General features: G+C 37.7%; 1 long non-coding RNA gene across 1 annotated transcript; it reads left to right on the top strand.

Annotated features, from left to right (window-relative positions):
* Nucleotides 1-742: 742 nt before the first annotated feature.
* Nucleotides 743-17,237, top strand: LOC119075271. The gene is made up of 3 exons (XR_005087355.1): nt 743-752; nt 12,708-12,710; nt 17,124-17,237. It is a non-coding gene; the product is annotated as an uncharacterized LOC119075271 (long non-coding RNA).
* Nucleotides 17,238-22,061: the final 4,824 nt, after the last annotated feature.

Below are 22,061 nucleotides of genomic sequence, written 5' to 3'. Positions count from 1 at the left end.
AAATGCTTGAAAAGTTTACGACAAATTTACACACTAAGCTATAAAGCAAGAGAAACAAAACCGAAAACTTTACTACGCTACTCCCAACTTCCAAAAAGGATGTTCTGTGTGTTTTGAATTTCTGCTGGAATATACTTTTCCAGCACTCTTCACGTTTATACCATTTTCTTTGGAACTTCTTCGACGAAACGATGCGAATGTATAAATGAAGAGAAGTGCTTGGGTATTTTTACTTCACTCTCTCTCTCTCTCTCTGTATGTCTTCTTCATAATGGGTGGGTATTGTTAATTTATATGTAAGTAATAATTTGTTGTTTCAAATCCACCTCATCGTATACATCATGCGTTAGTAAGGCGCCGTGACGCAAATCTCCATTACAAAAAATTGGATTTTTTTTGGTATGTGCTGCACTTTTCTCACTACAAATGTCATTCGATCAATCGTCAACACAAGGTCATTTGTCAAGGCCTATTAAGTGAAGAAAATAAAATAAATCACACTAAATAGTTATTTGTTCACCGAGTTGGGAAAAAAAATCATTTCGATAGTGTTGTTTGTGGCCAGAGAGTAACGAGGCTACAAGTCACCCGAGAATATGAAATTTGCAACTTTTTCCGAGATGTCAACACATTTTTTTGACAGCAAAGGCTTCCGAAGTTTCAGAGTAGTGAAGAAAATAACTATTTTCTCGCCTACGTTGTGACATAACTAGGGATGAAACGATGAAAAGTAGAGTTTTCGGTAGAATTATGTTGATCCGAGGCGTAGCCGAGGTCAATAAACACACGTAGACGAGAGTTTTCATCTTTTTATATCGATGAATGGATTTTACATGCTGAGGAGGTCGAAACAAGAAATTCCAAATCGAGCTTTTGTTGTTATTTCCTATTTGTTCTCCTTTTGGTAAACAGATGACCATTCTTGATGTCCTAATCTAATTATGAAATGTGATCATCCCAAGAACAAAAAACTCAAAAAAAACAAGGCATCAGAACAGTCGGAGCGTTTGCTGCGACTTAGCCCCGTACAACCCGTAATCCTATTTCGTCCGCAACCATAATACGTCCGTAGCTCTAATAAGCCCGGAACCCTAATACGTCTACAACCCTCTAATGCGTCTGTTACCAAAATGCAAGTCAGGTTGGGCATTGTCAAATTTACTGAAACTGTTCATTTTTAAAATTGCGCATAGCGCAATTACGAAAGCCCGTACGAAGTACCTTTCAAATAAAACCAACAATTTACGACATTATTTTAGAAACCCAAAATTTTTTGCCAACTTTCCATTGGGTATTCAATTACCTCTCAAATGAAACAAAAACTAGCAAAATCGGTTGAGATTTACTCGATTTATGTGCAAAGAGCACTTAGGGCCGAGTAGCGGCCTTAGTCCAAGGGCCCAAATTTGAAACTTTTTTTGGCATCATTCTATTCGGCATTCAATTATCTCTCAAATAAAACAAAAACTAGCAAAATCGAATGAGATTTACTCGATTTATGTGCAAAAAACACTTAGGGCCGAGTAGCAGCCTTAGTCCAAGGGCCCAAATTTGAAACTTTTTTCGCCACGTTGTTTTCGGTATTCAATTACCTTCCATAAAAAACTAAATCTAGCAAAATCGGATGAGATTAACTCGATTTATGTGCAAAAAACACTTAGGGCCGAGTAGCGGCCTTAGTCCAAGGGCCCTAATTTGAAACTTTTTTCGTCACGTTCTTTTCGGTATTCAATTACCTTCCATAAAAAACTAAAACTAGCAAAATCGGATGAGATTTACTCGATTTATGTGCAAAAAACACTTAGGGCCGAGTAACGACCTTTGAGCCCTCCCAACAAGCCCACGTTGCATCTTACCCAAAAACAATGTTCAGCAACTTTGTTCTACTCGTCAATACCTTTCATTTGATATATCACAAGCAACTATTGCGTGCGTATTTCGGTAGATATCGTCGAAAGACTGAAAAACACCTATAGGGCCCTAGCTCTGGAGGGGCCGACCCTACCATGCCCATTTTCGAACTTGACCTTACTTTTGTCGATACCAATCGGGGAAAAAAAGAATTTTGAAGGTTGTGATTTACTCAAGCTAGAGGGGTCACGGACGGACGGACGGACGGACGGACGGACGGACGGACGGACGGACGGACGGACGGACGGACGGATGGACGGACGGACGGACGGACGGACGGACGGACATTTTTTTTATTGCGGATTCGTCATCTATGAACATAACCAAATGCTTTGCCCTTACTGTCCGCTTCCAATTCGACGTGTTACAAACGGCATATTAATCTTATAAGCCCCCAGTACTTCGTACGGGGCTAAAAACAGGAAAAGCACATGGGAATGGCACATTTTTTGTGCCTATCACCAACAACCTTTAATTCGAAGCAAATCTTCAAATTATCATTCGAAATGGCTAAGGATACAGTTAGAGGCAGCGATTTTAACCTCTCACACGCTAAAAATAGTACATTAAGGTACCGGTGAATATACCGAGAATTAATACTCTTCTGTATATTACACAAACACGAGTGTAACGAGTGTACGTGTAATATACAGAAGAGTGTTCGTTCGTGGTATATGCACTGGTACCTTATTATATATTATGCACCTGTTGCCAAGATTGGTATTTTGACGTGTAGGACATTATTGCCCTAGCCGAAGGCGTGGGTCATAATGCCTACACGTCAAAATAACAGTCTGGCAATAGGTGCATATCATATTTTATCTGTCTAGAACAGATATATAGAGATAAACAAAAACTCCCTAGAGGGATAAACTCGAGATTATCGTTCTAGACAGATAAAATGTTTTATTGTATTGGCGCAAACGATCAACTTATCGACATATTAATGTAGGATATATTTACCTAGATAAATAATAATGACGTCATATCAATGGAATAATTGAGAGAAATAATGTTTAATGTCGATATATACACGCCAATGCAATAAATACTTTTAGTCCTAGGTCCGAAATGTACGATTTTGGACATTAGGGTGGTTTGTAATTATTTTTCCTTGGACTATAGGGTGGTTCGCAATTATTCTTCTTGGTGACTCGCAATAATGTTTTTGGATATTAGGGTACAGTAATTCTTTTCGACTTTAGGGTGGGTCCTAATAATTTTTTTTTTGACAAGAAAGTAGGACGTGCATCACTCCTTCCTTTTTTAAGAGGTTTTTGTCGGATACTAATATAATGTGAGTATGTGTACCTTCGGAATAAATGAATTGTCTGCTAAGTAAAACTGTTTACTCACAAAAGCGCGCAGAGCCAACCACTCATACACGTTTCTCTCGATAATATTTAAAGTGCGGCAGATAGAATTGTTGTGTATGCTGACTGTTGGAATGTTAAATTATTTTAATTGTTCTTAATAATACGACAACGTTACCGCACCCGTAAAAGTTTATCCCCCAAAAACACGTTCAGGTTGTTTGAATAAATTTTAAGCAAATTTCGGATTTTCATAACTTTCAATTGTATAATTTTGTTGTTTGGGGGAAAAGTTTTCTTTTTTATTGCGTTCACTTCTTCGGTAATATTAGGTGAGTGTTTCTAATGGATAAAACATTGAAAAACAGGTGGGACAGAAACCTATTCATATATTTAAAGATTTCTGAGAGTTTGTTCATCTCCTACACTGTTATATGGATGCTACACTGGTATTGACAAGTAATTTATTTGATCAATATGGAACGACGAACAAAAGCCGTTGGAAAGTATTCTGTAAATTCTGGTTCAAATTTGTATGAAAAGAATTTTTAACAAGTTTTTTGTCTAACCAAAGAAATTCTGTAAGACCATCGCCAGAAACTAAGTTTCACACAAAAACGAGAAATCAGAACAGTCGGAGCGTTTGCTGCGACTGAGCCCCGTACAAACCCGTATATCTATTGCGTACGTGACCCTATTGCGTCTGTCACCCTACTTTGACCGTAAGCCTATTGCGCCGGTTAATGTAGTTAAAGTAAAATTATTATGAAATGTGTATGTACATCTTAGAAATTGCACATAGCGCAATTACGAAGCCCCGTACGACGTTCCTTTCAAATAAAACAAAAATTTCTAATCGCCCTAAAATTTTTTTTTTTGAAGGGCCTAGTATCGGCCTCAGTCCGACCCAAATTTAAAATTTTTTTCAACTACATTCTATTCGGCCTTTGATTACCTCCCAAATGAAACAAAAATTACGAAAGACGGATGAAATTTACTCGAGTTCTATGTAAAATACACATAGGGCACTAGTAGCATTTCACTTCTAAGGCCCTAACTCACGGTCCACTCACCCGATTTTAAAAAACTTTTTTTTCCTGGATTGGTATTGACAATACCTATCATTTGCCGTGTCATTTACATTTCCATCGTTTATTTTGCCATAAATATCACCAAAAGACCTTAAATCACTTAGGTGGCCCTAACTCACGAAGGGCCGACCCGAATATGCCCATCTTTGAACTTAGCCTCACTATTTTGACTATCTTTCAGGGAAAACAAAATTTTGAAATCGGATTTGATTTACTCAAGATATCGACGTGACAGACAGACGGACAGACGGCCCAAATTTTTATAGCGGATTCGTCATCTATGAACATAGGCAAACACTTTGCCCTTACCGTCTGCTTCGAATTCCATCAATTACACACGGCATCGTAATCCTATAAGCCCCTTTGTACTTCGTACGGGGCTAAAAAATTGACCGCTCTTTGGGTTAGCACAAAATCAAAATGTGAAAAAGGTGCCAAATGTAGACTTCGATCTTTGTTTCTGGCCATGGTCTTTCAGAATTCCTATGGTTACCTAAAAATAGTCGAACAAAAGGCTTTTTGAACCGGCCCACTTAGCATTAAAAAAAATATTTTGGTTCAGAGAAATCATAAAAAAACGAATATTTTTTCGCCCAAATGTTGGCTACAAATTTGCAAAGGGTCCATTGCTCTTAAACATGAAAAGCTAAACCAGCGACGCAAATTCACAAATTTCTCGTTCGTTTTTTGCTGCTGTTGTATTTGTATATTGGAAAATCAGCTTGCCTTGTACAGTAGATTAAAAAATGGTGAAAAAAATTCTCTTTAACAAGTAGAGTTATCTGCGTTATAATGCATGCAGACACTAAAAAACGATTTGTTAAAACCTCCTCGTTGTGTTATAATAATATCTACATAAAAATGAACGCCACAAAAATCTTTCTCTCTCTATACATATAACTTTCCACACACCAAAATTTACTTTGCCAAAACATTTTCCGCACTTCGTCATTGTTATACGAGGCTCACTCCATATAGAGATATAGACACACATTATAAAAGAGCAATGCCTGCCAACGCCCGAACAATGTTATGCCGAAATACATAAAATTTCGAGAACAATTAAAATTATTTAAAGTTTTAACAGCCAAATATTTCAGCTTTCTAGCACATTGCCAGAATGGCCATGTGTGTATTTGAGGTTCTTCATTCTATTCAGCCCAAGAGCATACAAAGTGCACCGAGCGAACATTGTACGATTTTCCCGAAAAAAAGGGAGAAGAAGAAAAGAAAACATCTTTTCATGGAAGATAAATCTGGCCTTGTTTCAATTTTTTTTTCTATTTAATTTCGTATGCTAACGTGTAGGCCATGGTGTCTATTAGGTCGGTTATTTAATTCATATGAAAATGAACTTTAATTGGAGATGGGCTTTCTGTTTGTCACCAAGTTTTTTACCCTTTTCATTGAGTCTGTTACTTCTTTTGCTCGAAGTTTTTCCGACACATTCTGTTATCTTTGGAATGATGTTGAGTCCAACGGTTGCGTGTTGCTTACAGTTCCCCACGACCGAAAAACTCGCGTCCCTCGCTCTGGCTTTTTTTCCTAGCTTACACTGGAACTGGTATGATTATGTAAGTCTTTCGCTCAGCTACTTTCTCGCTCTTTACTTTCGCTCAGTTTGCGGAAACTTTGCCGTCGAAATCATTCTTTTACTAACAATCATTTGCTATGACTTGGAATGAAACTGTTCAAGTCTTAAGATTTTACTGTTTTGTTCTGTCAAACGAAGCTTTAAAAAAAATCAATTTCTTTCACAATTTTTCAAAACCAAAACAATAGTTATTTGTTACCCTCGCTACGCTCTGGCCACAAACAACACTCTTGAAATGAAATATCCAACTTTTCTTTCCGATGTCAACACATAATTTTTCACAACAAAGGCCTTCGAAGTTCCAGCTGAGGGGATAAAATGACTATTTTCTCGTCAGAGATTGAAAAAAGTTTTGTTCCTGTAGGAAGGTGCGGGAAAACAGGAAAAAAAAACCTTCAAAGACGTTTATCGTCAATACCTTTTATTTGACATATCAGCCATCAATATAAAAGCTGTTGTTGTCACAATTTGAGTGTTTAAAAGTCTTTAAATGGTATACTTTTCCTGTTTTCCCGCACCTCCACTGCCATCGGATAGAGAGAGATATAGAGAAAGTGATATTGTCAACAAAACGCCATATTTTCTCCGCATTTGAGTGGACCAAATAAAGTTATTCACGCCACACCAGGGCCTATTTTTGGGAAATTGGGAAATTGGGAAATTTGCCAGAATTTGCCTAAATTTGTTAGAATTTGCTATCAGAAAATTTGGCAAATTCTAGAAAATTTTGGCAAATTTTAGGAAATTTGGAAAATTCAATTTCCCAAAAATAGGCCCTGCACCACACGGATTAAAAGTTTTATACATACACACGCGGAATTCTGAAAACCGACATATTTTATGTTTTTGTGGTTTTTCATTGTTTTGTGATTTTTGCATGTATTTTTAAAGGGAGAAATCAAGAACTCGCGTAACTCGAGAAACGTGCTTTTTTCCGAATATGCATTAGAGGTGAGCGGGCTATGAAAATCATTCCGAAGAGGAACACTAACAAGTTCGACTTCTACCAACCTGTTGAACAAGCTGCTTTCAGATCTGGTTTCAGCACAAACGACCATTTGCAGGTGATGAGAACGCTTATTGAGAAGTGTGTTTCACAGACTTCGAAAAAGCTTTCGATTCAGTGGAAACATGGTCGATATTGGACGCATTAGACGAATGTAGAGTAGACTCAAGGTACTCCAACACAATTCGATATGTGTACAAAAATGCTACTTCATAAGAGCACGGAGAAATTCAGAATTGGCCGAGGTGTAAGGCAGGGTGACACCATTTCACCGAAATTATTCACGGCGATTCTGCAGAGTATTTTTAGGAAGTTAAACTGGAGTAAAATGGAAATAAAGATAAATGGAGAGTACCTGAGCAATCTCCGCTTCGCTGGCTCAGCTGATGCTACAACAGTTAAGTGAAGAGGCAAGCAAAGTTGGCCTCAAGATGAACTTATCGAAAGCAAAAGTCATGACCAACATCGGGGACGATAGAGAAACCAAGGAAACCTAGGACATAAACTGAAGTTAGGTCTGGACAACCAGACTGCAGAAATAAGACGTAGGATTGGTCTTGCATGGGCAGCGTTCGGAAAACTCAGACTAAATGAATAATAGTCTGAAACGCAAAGTTTTCGACACTTGTGTCCTTCCAGTGCTCACTTATGGAGCGGAAACGTTAACTTTAACGAAAGCATCCGAAGATAAATTGAGAGTGACACAAAGAGCCATGGAACGGAGTATGCTTGGAATAACGCTCAGAGACAGAATGACGAATCAATGGATTCGACAACAAACCAGGGTCGTTGATGTCATGGAAAGAATGACATCTCTGAAATGGAGCTGGGCGGGACATATTGCAAGAAGGACAGACGAACGTTGGACCAAAAAGATCATGAACTAGCGACCATGTAAAAGACGAGCTATAGGTAGACCACCAGAGAGATGGACAAACGGAATTAAGAATATTGCAGGTACAAACTGGCAGCAAATGGCAATGGATCGTACGAAATGGAAAGAAGTTGGAGAGGCCTATATCCAGCAGTGAATAGAAACAGGCTGAAAAAGAAGAAGAAGAAGAAGATGGTTCTTTCCTCCAAAAAAATATTGTTAGAAAAGTTCTTCTCCAAAGAAATCTCTACGCAGTTAAGCAGACAAATCTGTCGAGAATCGAGCCCGAGTACAAGTAATTATTGCTCTCGAATTCGAATAAATTACAAAACTTTAAAGTGAGACGCGGTAAAACAGTAAAAGTTTTACCTTCAAAGACTTTTACACACTGAAAGTGTAACAAGAACAGTTTTCACATCGTTAAGAGCTCTTGACCCTTTGCAAATTTGTGTACTTTCCTGTTTTCCCACAACTCCCTTGGAAGAACCAAGATGGAAAAATGTTCGCAATAAAATCATCTGGCACAGGACCAAAACATATTTTAATTGAAACATCTTCAGTTTAATTTACCATGTCAGTTCGTTATACAAGGAACAACCGAAAAAAATCCGACATGCGATAAGTTCACATTTAAACAGACCGCTAATAAATCCTTTCAGCGCATACGAGTGAATGAGTACGTAAAACATTTTCATTTTGGATATTTTTCCACCAAATCCAAGATTAATGATTATGCGCGAACATTTGACATTGGTTAATTTATTAGCGATCTAGCGAATAACAAACAACGCTGAAGAAGCTTATGCAAAATAATAACATAAATCTTTGCTCATTCCGCATCTGGTTTTCGTTCATCCTTCATAACTAGGAACGGCGTCTATGAATTATTGTATTTATATACATCATACGAATTGCAAATATATGGCTAAAGAATATACCCATTTATCACACGAAAACGCGAGAAAAATAAAATATAGAGAGACGACAAAAATTTCTCGGTTGAATTTATGGTATGTAAATGTAGGGAAAATATTGTTTTGAATTTATTAGGACTATTTGGGAATTTAGAAGTTTGTAATCGGTTCCGTGAATGACGGATTTATTTTCCAAACTGTCTCATGAAACTGATAACAAGAAACATGGCCGAAACGGAAACGACACAAATAATTCGGTAGTGAGAGCCGCTCTTCAAGCTCGCAGCCGAGTTTCTTTTTTCAGTAACACATTTTTTTCCTCTTTGATCCAGAGTACAATTGACTGTTGTGATTCAAAATTGTTGAACATCGGTCATAGCAATCATAGTTATTTACGTATCAAGGGAAAGGTTTTTTTTGCGAGTATGCAGTTGTATGCATATTAGAGGTGAGCGGGCCGAGGTTTTTTCAAAGCCCAACCCGACCCGAATCGATTTTCAAAACCCGAAACCCGAGAGATACTGAAACCCGGCCCGACCCGACCCGAACTAAATTTTTGAGACCCGATGACCCGAAAGATACTGAAACCCCTTAACCCGAAAGATATTGAAACGCGGTAACTTCGAAAATATTTAGAAAACGCAAAAAAAAATAATTTAATTTTGAAACGGTTTCTTGAATTTCTTTTAAGTAAAACAAAATTGCCTAAACTAGTTCCACTTAAAAGTGTTCGACGCGATGACTTTACATAGAAAATTTTAGTTCGGGTCGGGTTTGGATTTTAAATTTAAAACCCGAACCCGACCCGATCTAAATTTTCGAAACCCGATAACCCGAAGCCCGTTAAAATTGAATCGGGTTCGGGCCGGGCTGGGCTTTTGGCCAACTTCGGGTAGCCATTCTTCTTCTTCTTCTTTTTCAGCCTGTTTCTATACACTGCTGGATGTAGGCCTCTCCAACTTCTTTCCATTTTGTACGATCCATTGCCATTTGCTGCCAGTTTGTACCTGCAATATTCTTAATTCCGTTTGTCCATCTCTCTGGTGGTCTACCTATAGCTCGTCTTTTATATGGTCGCCAGTTCATGATCTTTTTGGTCCAACGTTCGTCTGTCCTTCTTGCAATATGTCCCGCCCAGCTCCATTTCAGAGATGCTATTCTTTCCATGACATCAACGACCCTGGTTTGTCGTCGAATCCATTGATTCGTCATTCTGTCTCTGAGTGTTATTCTAAGCATGCTCCGTTCCATGGCTCTTTGTGTCACTCTCAATTTATCTTCGGATGCTTTCGTTAAAGTTAACGTTTCCGCTCCATAAGTGAGCACTGGAAGGACACAAGTGTCGAAAACTTTGCGTTTCAGACTTCTATTCATTTTGCTTTTGAAAATTAGTCTGAGTCTTCCGAACGCTGCCCATGCAAGGCCAATCCTACGTCTTATTTCTGCAGTTTGGTTGTCCAGACCTAACTTCATGTTAATGTCCTAGATATACGTAGCTGTCGACTCGTTCAATGAATGAACGTTCAATGCTCCCGATGTTGGTCATGACTTTTGTTTTCGATAAGTTCATCTTGAGGCCAACTTTGATTGCCTCTTCACTTAACTGTTGTAGCATAAGCTGAGCCTGACCTATATTCGCTGCTATCGGTACAATGTCATCAGCGAAGCGGAGATTGCTCAGGTACTCTCCATTTATCTTTATTCCCATTTTACTCCAGTTTAACTTCCTAAAATCACTCTGCAGAATCGCCGTGAATAATTTCGGTGAAATAGTGTCACCCTGCCTTACACCTCGGCCAATTCTGAATTTCTCCGTGCTCTTATGAAGTAGCATTTTTGTGCACATATCGAATTGTGTTGGAGTACCTTGAGTCTTCTCTACATTCGTCGGATGCGTCCAATATCGACCATGTTTCCACTGAATCGAAAGCTTTTTCGAAGTCTATGGATAGCAAGACTATGTCGATGTTGTATTCAAGTCAAACTTGTTAGTGTTCCTCTTCGTAATGATTTTCATAAACAACTTGTAGAGTGTTGACAATAGGCTTATGGGTCGGTAATTTTCCGATTTTGTTATGTCTCCTTTTTTATGCAGCAATGTAATTACCGCATTTTCCTAGGCTTCTGGTACTTCTTCCCATTGGAGACATTGATTAAACAAAGCCGTGATTGCCTTTAATAAGTAGTCTCCACCTAGCTTAATGGCTTCCACTGGAACACCATCTTATCCGGGAGACTTTTTGTTTTTCATCTCGGCTACTGCGGCCTTGACTTCATCAACAGTTATGTCGGGCATATCCTCCGATCTCACGTTTCTTATTATTGGTCTATCTTCGGTTTCTTCCGTTGGACTCTGTCTTGCTGAAGAAAACAAATTCTCATAAAATTCTGTTGCAATGTTTAATATCGCATTTCGATCCGTTTGGATCGTTCCTGTTTTGTCTCGTAATTTGAAGATATCTTTTTTAACGTTACGCCACCTGTTACCAACTCTTAAAGAAATCTATGTCGACACCGAGGTAAATATAGCCCATATATTTACCTTGGTCGACACTTCGATGCAGTTAGTTAATTTGGAGATGCTTACCAGATTTTTGCCTACACGTGGTCACACTAAGTAGACCTAATCTAAGGGGTGAGACACAGCTGTCCTCCCAGTGGCTTTCTAGAATTTACAGTCTAATGAAACGAGGTTGACGCCAGTCACTCTTTGCTTTCTGCCCTAAGGATTAGCTATCATTTTGGTACCTAATCATAGGGATCAGTTTGCTCGCCTGAAGTGATTCGTGTAGAGCGTAAGGCAATAGGTTGAGAAGGAGATGAGGTCCTGAAAAGGGCTTCAAGATTTTCATGATGACAGGGTAGCACAAAGGATCCCATGATCTGTGTGCATTGATCAGAAATGATCACCCTAACTGATTAAATCTAAAAGTAGACCTAATTCAAATTTTTCTTTTGTTTTTCTGTCAAATTTGACTTGACACAGAAGAAAAAAATGAGTTAGGTCTTCTTCGCTGTAGCAAGTTTCTCTTAAAAACTTGTCGCTTTCTCGAGAATTTTTGGTTACATTTCAAACAATGGACAATTGTGTACCTGGCTTGGTTAGGATTTTGCAACGAAATAAAGTTTCACTGGTGTGTATACAATAGGCAATAGCCAACAGTAGTTGGGGATTTGAAGAAAATGTCCGGCAGATTCAACGGTTTTTTGTTCGAATCCAACAACAAAAACTTTATTTCGTCGAACAGCATCAAGACGAACAGCATCACTAAATGTTATTGAGTCATAAAAATTTACTTTGTCGTCGGAGCACTAAATAAAACTGTTTGCCACATAACCCCATCCCCCATATATAGTTTACACCTCTTCAAACTTTGTTTTTGTTTTTATAAATAATATTTTCCGTGCGCAAACTATCCCATCGCAATGTATAGTTTACCAGTATCATAATGTATAAAACATGTGTTCACCGAACGCCATCACTTTCGAGGGGGGACAGAAAAAAATACATAAATTAGAACGTAAGCAAAAGTTTTGCGTCAAAAAAAAAATGTTACAACGGAAAGAGAAACTTTTGCAATTAGCTTCTGGTTTTTATGTTTATCTGCGTGGAAACATCGTTAAAATTTATTTTTATTTTTATTTTTAGTTTTATAATATTGAGAAAAAAATGAATAAGTTGGCAGACATAAACCCATCTGCAATCATACCACTAGTGTCTCATTTGAGAATTTTAAGAATTCACTACAAGCCTAATTGAATGACATGACCTCTGGTACCCGATTTCCAAGAAGTCAATATTTTAATGGAAGATCTGTTTTGCTCTAAATCTTCTTGGAAATCGGATTGTGTGCCATGTACTGCACGGAAGCTTGTAAACTTAATGTCTCGGGATAGCTATTCTATTATTGCCTTTTCAAAGACATTAAGTCTACATCGTTCTGAGAAGTTGTACCCGGAGAATCCATGACACTCATGACAGATGCCTGAAGATGAGTACACAGCTGGTGAAAAATGTTTAAATAATTCTTGGAAAGTGGGCCAAAATGTTGACGTAAAATATGCTTACAATCACTAAACTAGCCGCTTGCTGAACTTCACCAGCTGAACAAACACACTCGACTTCGTATATTATTAAAACAAAACGTATTTACTACCGTCATGCCTGGTCACATAAATGACCCGAACACTGTATACTCTGCATTAACACGAGTGCGAATAGTCCTTGGAATAGTCAATTGTGGGATTTTTTTGTTCTTCATTTATTTCAGTTGTGAACAAATTTAAATTTAAATTGACCCCATAAGGGTGTTGTTTGAAAGCGGCTCTTTGTAAACCATCTGCATTATTTTAAGGTTTTTGACTTGCGTCTGAGCATGTAACGAAATTTACGTGGGATTGGAAAAACTCCTCGGATTGCTCAATTGTTTTTTTATTTAACCAAATATTTCGGTCTCATATTATACACCATTATCAATGGTAATCATCTGAAACAACAGCAATTTTCATAACTACATAATTCGCCAAATGTTCAACAAATCTTACGATGACGAGACATATTTTTCGGGTTACATATCATGCCCGCACGTTAGTAAGCGGGATGAACTTATCGAAAACAAAAGTCAGGACCAACATCGGGGACGATAGAGAAATCAAAATTGGTGACACTGTCATTGAACGAGTCGACAGCTACGTATATCTAGGACATAAACTGAAATTAGGTCTGGACAACCGAACTGCAGAAATAAGACGTAGGATTGGTCTTGCATGGGCAGCGTTCGGAAAACTCAGACTCATTTTCAAAAGCAAAATGAAACGCAAAGTTTTCGACACTTGTGTCCTTCCAGTGCTCACTTATGGAGTGGAAACGTTGACTTTAACGAAAGCATCCGAAGATAAATTGAGAGTGACACAAAGAGCCATGGAACGGAGTATGCTTGGAATAACACTCAGAGACAGAATGACGAATCAATGGATTCGACAACAAACCAGGGTCGTTGATGTCATGGAAAGAATAGCATCTCTGAAATGGAGCTGGGCGGGACATATTGCAAGAAGGACAGACGAACGTTGGACCAAAAAGATCATGAACTGGCGACCATATAAAAGACGAGCTATAGGTAGACCACCAGAGAGATGGACAAACGGAATTAAGAATATTGCAGGTACAAACTGGCAGCAAATGGCAATGGATCGTACGAAATGGAAAGAAGTTGGAGAGGCCTACATCCAGCAGTGGATAGAAACAGGCTCAAAAAGAAGAAGAAGAAGAAGATGATGATTCCTCTGGCACTTCCCAACTTCCATCGGATTTTTTGAGGGATTTGAATTATATTCGACATTAGTGAAGTGTTTCATGGTTGGTTCTATAAATTTTGGGATGACGGGGATTCCTCTGGCACTACCTAACTTCCATCGGATTATTTGATGGATTTAGGTTATTTTCGATATGAGTGAGATGGTCCAAGTTTTGTTCCTAAATTTTGGATGACAGATGCTTCCTTTAGCACTTCCATCGAATTTTTCGATGGATTTGTGTTATTATCGATATAAGTGAGGTGTTCCAAGATTTGTTTCTAGATTTTGCGATTTAGACTGATTTCTCTAGAATTTTGTAACTTCCATAAGGTTTTTTGATGTTGTCGAAAAGACTTACTTACAAAATTGGTGATATCAGTCAAAACATCCTTAAAGGGTAAATGTGACGCTAGTCCTTTATCTTACTTACAAAATAACTGATATCGCTGAGGGTGACGCATTATGCGTCGTACGCAAAAGTTTTATCAACAAAAAATTGACTCACAAAATTTGTGAAAGAAAATTTTACAACAAGAAATTTGCGTCACAAGTGGCAGATGTTGAGGAACGTATTGTTAGGAAAATGGTTGAAAAATGTACTGAAAGAATTCAAACGGAATTTCTTGTTGTAAAATTTTCTTTCACAAATTTTTGAGTCAATTTTTTGTTGATAAAACTTTTGCGTACGACGCATAATGGCGTCACCCTCAGTGATATCAGTTATTTTGTAAGTAAGATAAAGGATGTATTTTGTTCCACAAAAGTTTCTTCTTCCATGTTCTAAAAATTTCTTATGTTGTAAAAGCAAGCATAAGCCCCTTATCTTCAATGTTGTAAAATGGTGCATAATGTCATTATGTATCATGATGGTAAAGGGATCATAAGGCCCTTACGTTCCATGTTGTAAAAATGCTCTTAAAAACTTATGACCATCAATTCGTGTGAACCGAAAATAAACTCATCAAACTTATGCAACGGAAATGGGGGCGATTCCAAGGTTTTATATGAGAAGGTTATGTCGATCACTAATGCTCAAAACAAACGAGGCATTGAAAACGTGTTTTGGTCCTAGTTTTCATTGACAGATGCAGCAATCGCGATTTTGAATAGAAAAAGTTCTAACTTCATTTGACAGTTTCGAAAATTTCGACATGAAAAATAGGACCAAAACACGTTTTTGAGCATAAGGCCGCTATCGCAAAAATTTCGTACTGAAATGCAGTTTGAGTTACCTGTCAATTTCAAGTGCCGAATTGACTACCCAAAGACATTCGGGCGTTAAATGACAGAAATTTGTAAAATACCTATCGGTTAAAAAACAATCTCTTCGGGCATCGCCTGAAGGCTCATCGGGATCAGTCCTGACGCACCCATTTCCATTGGGGCTTAATAAAAATGAATCTAAAGCACTGTGAGTTACAACTTTTTCACATTAATGAACCATATATTCTCATCGGTAGTGAGGTGTAACATCTGTAAATAGTGGTGGCAATGTAATTGCAGATAATTCTACTACAGCCGGCTCGGGTCAACTCGAATCAAACATTATTGTATTTTTACCTTAGATATATCACATAAAGTCGAAATCCTTTCAATACATACGACAGGTTTCCATTGTTATACGTACTGCCAGTCTGCTGGACTGTATAATACACGGTTTTATAAAATATTTTTTCTCTCCCTTTTTTATCCCTAATGGTCTTATTTCGATATTTATCTCCCAGCATTGCACTATCCCTTCCCGTATTATAAATACTCTCTGACTAATGGTAAAATGTATTAAGCACAATAGGCAAAAATATATGTTGTACCTACGCAATTCGACTGTGTGTCCTCTATTATTAGACCCGTGTTCATTCAAAGACAATGATTTCAACAACATTCTAGCGAAAATCCCCCCGTCTCAGTGGACTTATATTGGGCAAAACTAAATGTACACAACATTATCCGAAAATGGAGATACACAGCCGCTAACTATAATACAACTGAAACTGAAATGGTAACATAACGACGACAACATCAACAGCAACAACAGCACCAACAACATAATATTGTGTGGATTCTAATCATTCCACATCCATACGTATGAATACACATTGAATGACATCAAAGATTGAGTATTTTTGTTTGTTTTCAAATTGGTTTGCCTTTCCCACTAATGATCATTTAATAGCCAAAGGTCTTTGCAATTCGATATTTTGTTTGTAATGTACCGCACACACACACACACTCCACAGAGGCGACCGAAAAGAATTATTGTAATTGCAGGGATCCATGGAAAAAGGGACTGAATGTTGTTAAATTTATGGAATTATATTTACCCGAAGTAAGATGGTCTCACAGACCTGTGTCTCACACATATTCAACCCTCCATTATTATTATGGTGCGGAGTGCGGGGAAGATCGATGTTCCGTTCATTATACAATTATGTGGTACCTCTTCGGTAGCTGGAGATGGCTTACGGGAATAAATTGAAATTAATTATTTGTGGTTTGGTTCCATTTCCATTTAATGTTGATTCTCCTTTATGCTTAAGATTAAAAGAATAAATGACTGCGCGCATAGGTGATTTTCGTGTGTAAAGGCTTGCGCTGCTGTAATCCCATCCTCTTGATTTACAATTGTACCGGACTCCTAAAGATGGAGAGTTCCACAAAGCTCTTAAGATTTATATCAATTTTAGCAACTGTCGAGAAGTTGCTGTTGGAAATGCCAAAGTAATCTTGTTAATTCATTTTAATTCAGTTTTAACTTAGTAACATTCATTCTGTTACTATTTCTTCAGGACTAAACATCTAAATTATTTCCTCGTCAATAAACTCAATTTTGGTTTCATTTTAAAACTATTTTGTTCATCCTGCTACGCGAATCCTCCACTTCCAACAGGTTATGGGCCCAGTTATCGGTAGAACAATTAACAAATGACGAATTTTGGTTTTATTGTGAAATTTGATAATAGTCGGAGCAGTACAGAATCAATAGGCGTACGGAGAAACGAAGCAATCTTTCATGTGTAATAATTATGGAAAGTCAAGCAGAATCGACAAACGGAGAAAGGAAAAACGAAGCAAATCTCATAATTTGGGAAGTGGATAGTATATATGGCTGTATTTCAATGTAGAAATCGTTATGAATGTCTGTAAATGATTGGTAGTGTGTTTGTGGACATGTAATTTGAAATGAAAAATTGGTGCCGGGACGGGAGACGAACCCGCAATCTTCACCTTTCCGGGGCGATGCTCTTACCATATGGAAATTGTGGGCAGTCAAACAGCAGTTCAATACCACGACAAACGGAGGAACGAAGCATATTTAACTATGTGGATGTCATGAAGAAATTAAATTGGTTTCGAGGTAACGGCAGTACCAGTTACGTGGATGCACTGGTTTTGTGCATCATAGAGTGGTGGCGGTAAACTTCGGATCATGGTGTGATTTGCCTGCGGAGGTTGCCTGCGGAAAAATCCTTATTTTAGTCCCTGCTTCACCCGCCATCGTGATCAACTCAGAAATGTCTAAACTTGTTCTTTTAGAACCTTGGAAAATTCAAAATTTCATCTAGGGACATAACGATGACGTTACAAGCTGGCGTGAATGCGATAATGTAATTGTATGAAACTCTTGGCAAAATTGTTATCGAGACGTGTGGGCATTGCTGGTGGAGCCGAAGACGAGAACCGTAATGACCACACGTCAAGATAACAATTTTGGCAAGAGTTTCATACAATTACATTATCGCATTCACTTGTTTAGACGATTTTTGTCTTATTTTACCGAAACATTTAATTTTTAACCGTAAAATCAGCTTTCACAGCTCTATTACTGAATTGAGTTGTGAAGGTGTAAATGATGCTGTTGATTTCTGCTAATTTCCTTTTTTTATGTTTCATCATCCCCAATCTACGGTTAATCCTTACACTACAGAACGGCGTATTTTTCTTTCTTTTTTTTTAAGTACAATCCCGTAAATTACCGCACCTTAAAAGCAATAAATTTCGCACTTAACATAAATATAAACGTAACAGAATATCTGACTGCTACAGCAGTTTTATTCACAAAAATTTTCCTACTTCACCTTTATTAAAAAGGTAAACCGTTGGTACTTACAATGGAGAATGTCAAGTAATGTCCTTAAAACGGCAGAATTTCCTTCTTTTTTCCTCGTCGAGATGTATTTAAAAAAAAGAGAAGAGAAAAACCAGCAGATTCCCACGAACAAACAGTGTCGAGAACCCACCAGCATTAAGCAAAAATAAATTTTCAGCAAAAGGAAATATTTAAATCAAAAAAAAAAACTTTAAAAGGGTATTTTTGCAACACATGTTAGCCATTTATAATACGTCCATTCTGTAACGACTAAAAGAATATTTTATCTCAATGCTGGAGAAATGATAAATGAGATAATTTTCATGCTTTTTATATTCGCATTTTCCCGGGGAAAATTTTTAATTTTAATAATGTCTCCTTTCACATACATTATAATGGCACCCAAGCTTTGTGTGTGTGTCTGTGTGTGTATTATATATATGTATATTATACACACGCGTGCTATAAATACATGTATTTTGTAAAAGATGTAGGTGTTTCATGCACACGTTCTATGAAATCCGTCAGAGCTTTGAATGCCAGGCAATCGTAGCTTTATGAATAAATTCTTGAAAGAGCAATATGTTTTTCTATGTGCTATCTTGATGAAAAATTTAACTGGCGTTACAATACTGAGTCTTTAAGATATGACAGTAGTTGTTTTCTTCTTCTTCTTCTTCTTCTTTTTCAGCCTGTTTCTATCCACTGCTGGATGTAGGCCTCTCCAACTTCTTTCCATTTCGTACGATCCATTGCCATTTGCTGCCAGTTTGTACCTGCAATATTCTTAATTCCGTTTGTCCATCTCTCTGGTGGTCTACCTATAGCTCGTCTTTTATATGGTCGCCAGTTCATGATCTTTTTGGTCCAACGTTCGTCTGTCCTTCTTGCAATATGTCCCGCCCAGCTCCATTTCAGAGATGCTATTCTTTCCATGACATCAACGACCCTGGTTTGTTGTCGAATCCATTGATTCGTCATTCTGTCTCTGAGTGTTATTCCAAGCATACTCCGTTCCATGGCTCTTTGTGTCACTCTCAATTTATCTTCGGATGCTTTCGTTAAAGTTAACGTTTCCGCTCCATAAGTGAGCACTGGAAGGACACAAGTGTCGAAAACTTTGCGTTTCAGACTATTATTCATTTTGCTTTTGAAAATTAGTCTGAGTTTTCCGAACGCTGCCCATGCAAGACCAATCCTACGTCTTATTTCGGCAGTCTGGTTGTCCAGACCTAACTTCAGTTTATGTCCTAGATATACATAGCTGTCGACTCGTTCAATGACAGTGTCAATGACAGTGTCACCAATTTTGATTTCTCTATCGTCCCTGATGTTGGTCATGACTTTTGTTTTCGATAAGTTCATCTTGAGGCCAACTTTGATTGCCTCTTCACTTAACTGTTGTAGCATAAGCTGAGCCTGACCTATATTCGCTGCTATCGGTACAATGTCATCAGCGAAGCGGAGATTGCTCAGGTACTCTCCATTTATCTTTATTCCCATTTTACTCCAGTTTAACTTCCTAAAAACACTCTGCAGAATCGCCGTGAATAATTTCGGTGAAATAGTGTCACCCTGCCTTACACCTCGGCCGATTCTGAATTTCTCCGTGCTCTTATGAAGTTTTATACATGAAGTAGCATTTTTGTACACATATCGAATTGTGTTGGAGTACCTTGAGTCTACTCTACATTCGTCTAATGCGTCCAATATCGACCATGTTTCCACTGAATCGAAAGCTTTTTCGAAGTCTATGAATAGCAAGACTATGTCGATGTTGTATTCACGACACTTCTCAATAAGCGTTCTCATCACCTGCAAATGGTCGTTTGTGCTGAAACCAGATCTGAAAGCAGCTTGTTCAACAGGTTGGTAGAAGTCGAACTTGTTAGTGTTCCTCTTCGTAATGATTTTCATAAACAACTTGTAGAGTGTTGACAATAGGCTTATGGGCCGGTAATTTTCCAGCTTTGTTATGTCTCCTTTTTTATGCAGCAATGTAATTACCGCATTTTCCCAGGCTTCTGGTACTTCTTCCCATTGGAGACATTTATTAAACAAAGCCGTGATTGCCTTTAATAAGGAGTCTCCACCCAGTTTAATGGCTTCCACTGGAACACCATCTTCTCATGGGCAAAATTCAACATTCTTTACCGTTTTCTATTTTTGTAATTTGACGTGCATTTCGTTAGGAAACTGTCATATGGTACTTTTTGACATATACAATCGATCCACTTTGGCCAATTTGTGATTACACTACACAATTCAGCCATTTTCCATACATTTTGGTCGACTTGTGACTCTTCTGATCATAATTTGTTTTTCACTCATTTGAACTGTCAAAAGTCACTTTTAGTTGGTGAAGGTATTATAGACTTTTGCCAACAATTCTGCCATTTTCCATAAACTTTGGCCAACTTACGACTCCATAACGCAATTCTGTCACACATAATTTTGGTCTACTTGTGACTGCATGCCTTAATAAGGGATGAATTAATCGATTTTTTCGCGATTTTTTGTCAAATATCAGTAGAAATACGAAAAATAAGAAACTCGAACATCGGGCATTTCCAAAATATTGCCAAATTGAAAAGATTTTACAAAAAGAAATTCTATGAAAATAGCATTTTCCACCCAATTTCTCATGCACCTTGAACTTAGTCGAATATCGTTTAACGAGGAAAATCGTCAAGGTCGTTAGTCATAACAGTATTAGATCATTTTCATTATACGGTACTCGTCAACGTAGCCCCACTTAATTTTACGTCACGTAGTCCTTATAACGTCAATTAATTAATTGACGTTAACTGCATTCAATTTACTGTTTTGACAAAATGTTTTATTGCTTTGACTTGACCAAAATTGTTGAAAAAATTTTCTTTTATTAAACGAAGGGCGAACGAAACGTGTTACCGTTTACGATTCGTGACGAAACGTTTTACCGTTTACAATCATAGTGGACGAACAACAGGACAAAACAATGCTGATTTCGGCGTATGACGCCATCATCAGTGCACCTATGTCTTGCGTGACAGTTCTTTTGTTCCATTTTACAACTGTTATATAAACGGAGGCTAAACAAAGTGCTCGTTTTAAGTGGAAACTATACTTTAATCTGAAAGCATCGAACAAGCCAAGACGAACGACATTATAAGGGATAAGACAAACGAAGCATTGAAAACGCGTTTTGATCCTAGTTTTTCTTGACAGATGCAGCATTCGCAATTTTCGATAGAGAAATTTTTAACTTTGTTTGACAGTTGTGACAATTTCGTCATGAAAACAAGGAACTCTGAATAGAGTGTGCCTGTTTGTGTGCCAGTACATTGCTCTGCGATCGATCCTGCTCAAAAATGTATTGCGATGACCATGTGCAATGTGCATATCAGCATGACACAAACTGAAGTGAGCAATCGCTTCAATTGTACGAGCATACAAACACTTTTTCATCATTTGTTAAAAACTCTTTGTTTTTCGTGCTATAGCTATCAGCATTGTTTTGTCATGTTGTTCGTCCACTATCATTGTAAACGGTAAAACGTTTCGTCACGAATCGTAAACGGTAAAACGTTTCGTCACGAATCGTAAACGGTAACACATTTCGTTCGCCCTTCGTTGAATAATAGTACATTACTGCTATAAGGCTGTATATAAGAGACGTGTACGTATACGAGCGCTTGCGCGAGTCTCTTATATAAAGCCTTATATTAGTGAGGTATTTTATCGCAGTAGGTAAACATATCTTTTTCTAGTGATATAATTTTGCTTGCAAAACCTTTAGGGTAAATTTGTTTCCTCTTATTTACGTCGTGTATATAGCGCAAAATACACACACCGTATGCGATAAAAGAAATTTTTTCAACAATTTTGGTCAAGTCAAAGCAATACACCAATTTGTCAATATTGAATTACTTACCAAGCCATACAACAATTTAATAAATAATGCACTGTTTTTACATGAAAATCGTTCGTT

This window comes from Bradysia coprophila, unplaced genomic scaffold (assembly GCF_014529535.1).
Source record: "Bradysia coprophila strain Holo2 unplaced genomic scaffold, BU_Bcop_v1 contig_193, whole genome shotgun sequence".
Classification (NCBI taxonomy): domain Eukaryota; kingdom Metazoa; phylum Arthropoda; class Insecta; order Diptera; family Sciaridae; genus Bradysia; species Bradysia coprophila.
This window is presented reverse-complemented; position numbering and strand designations above follow the sequence as displayed.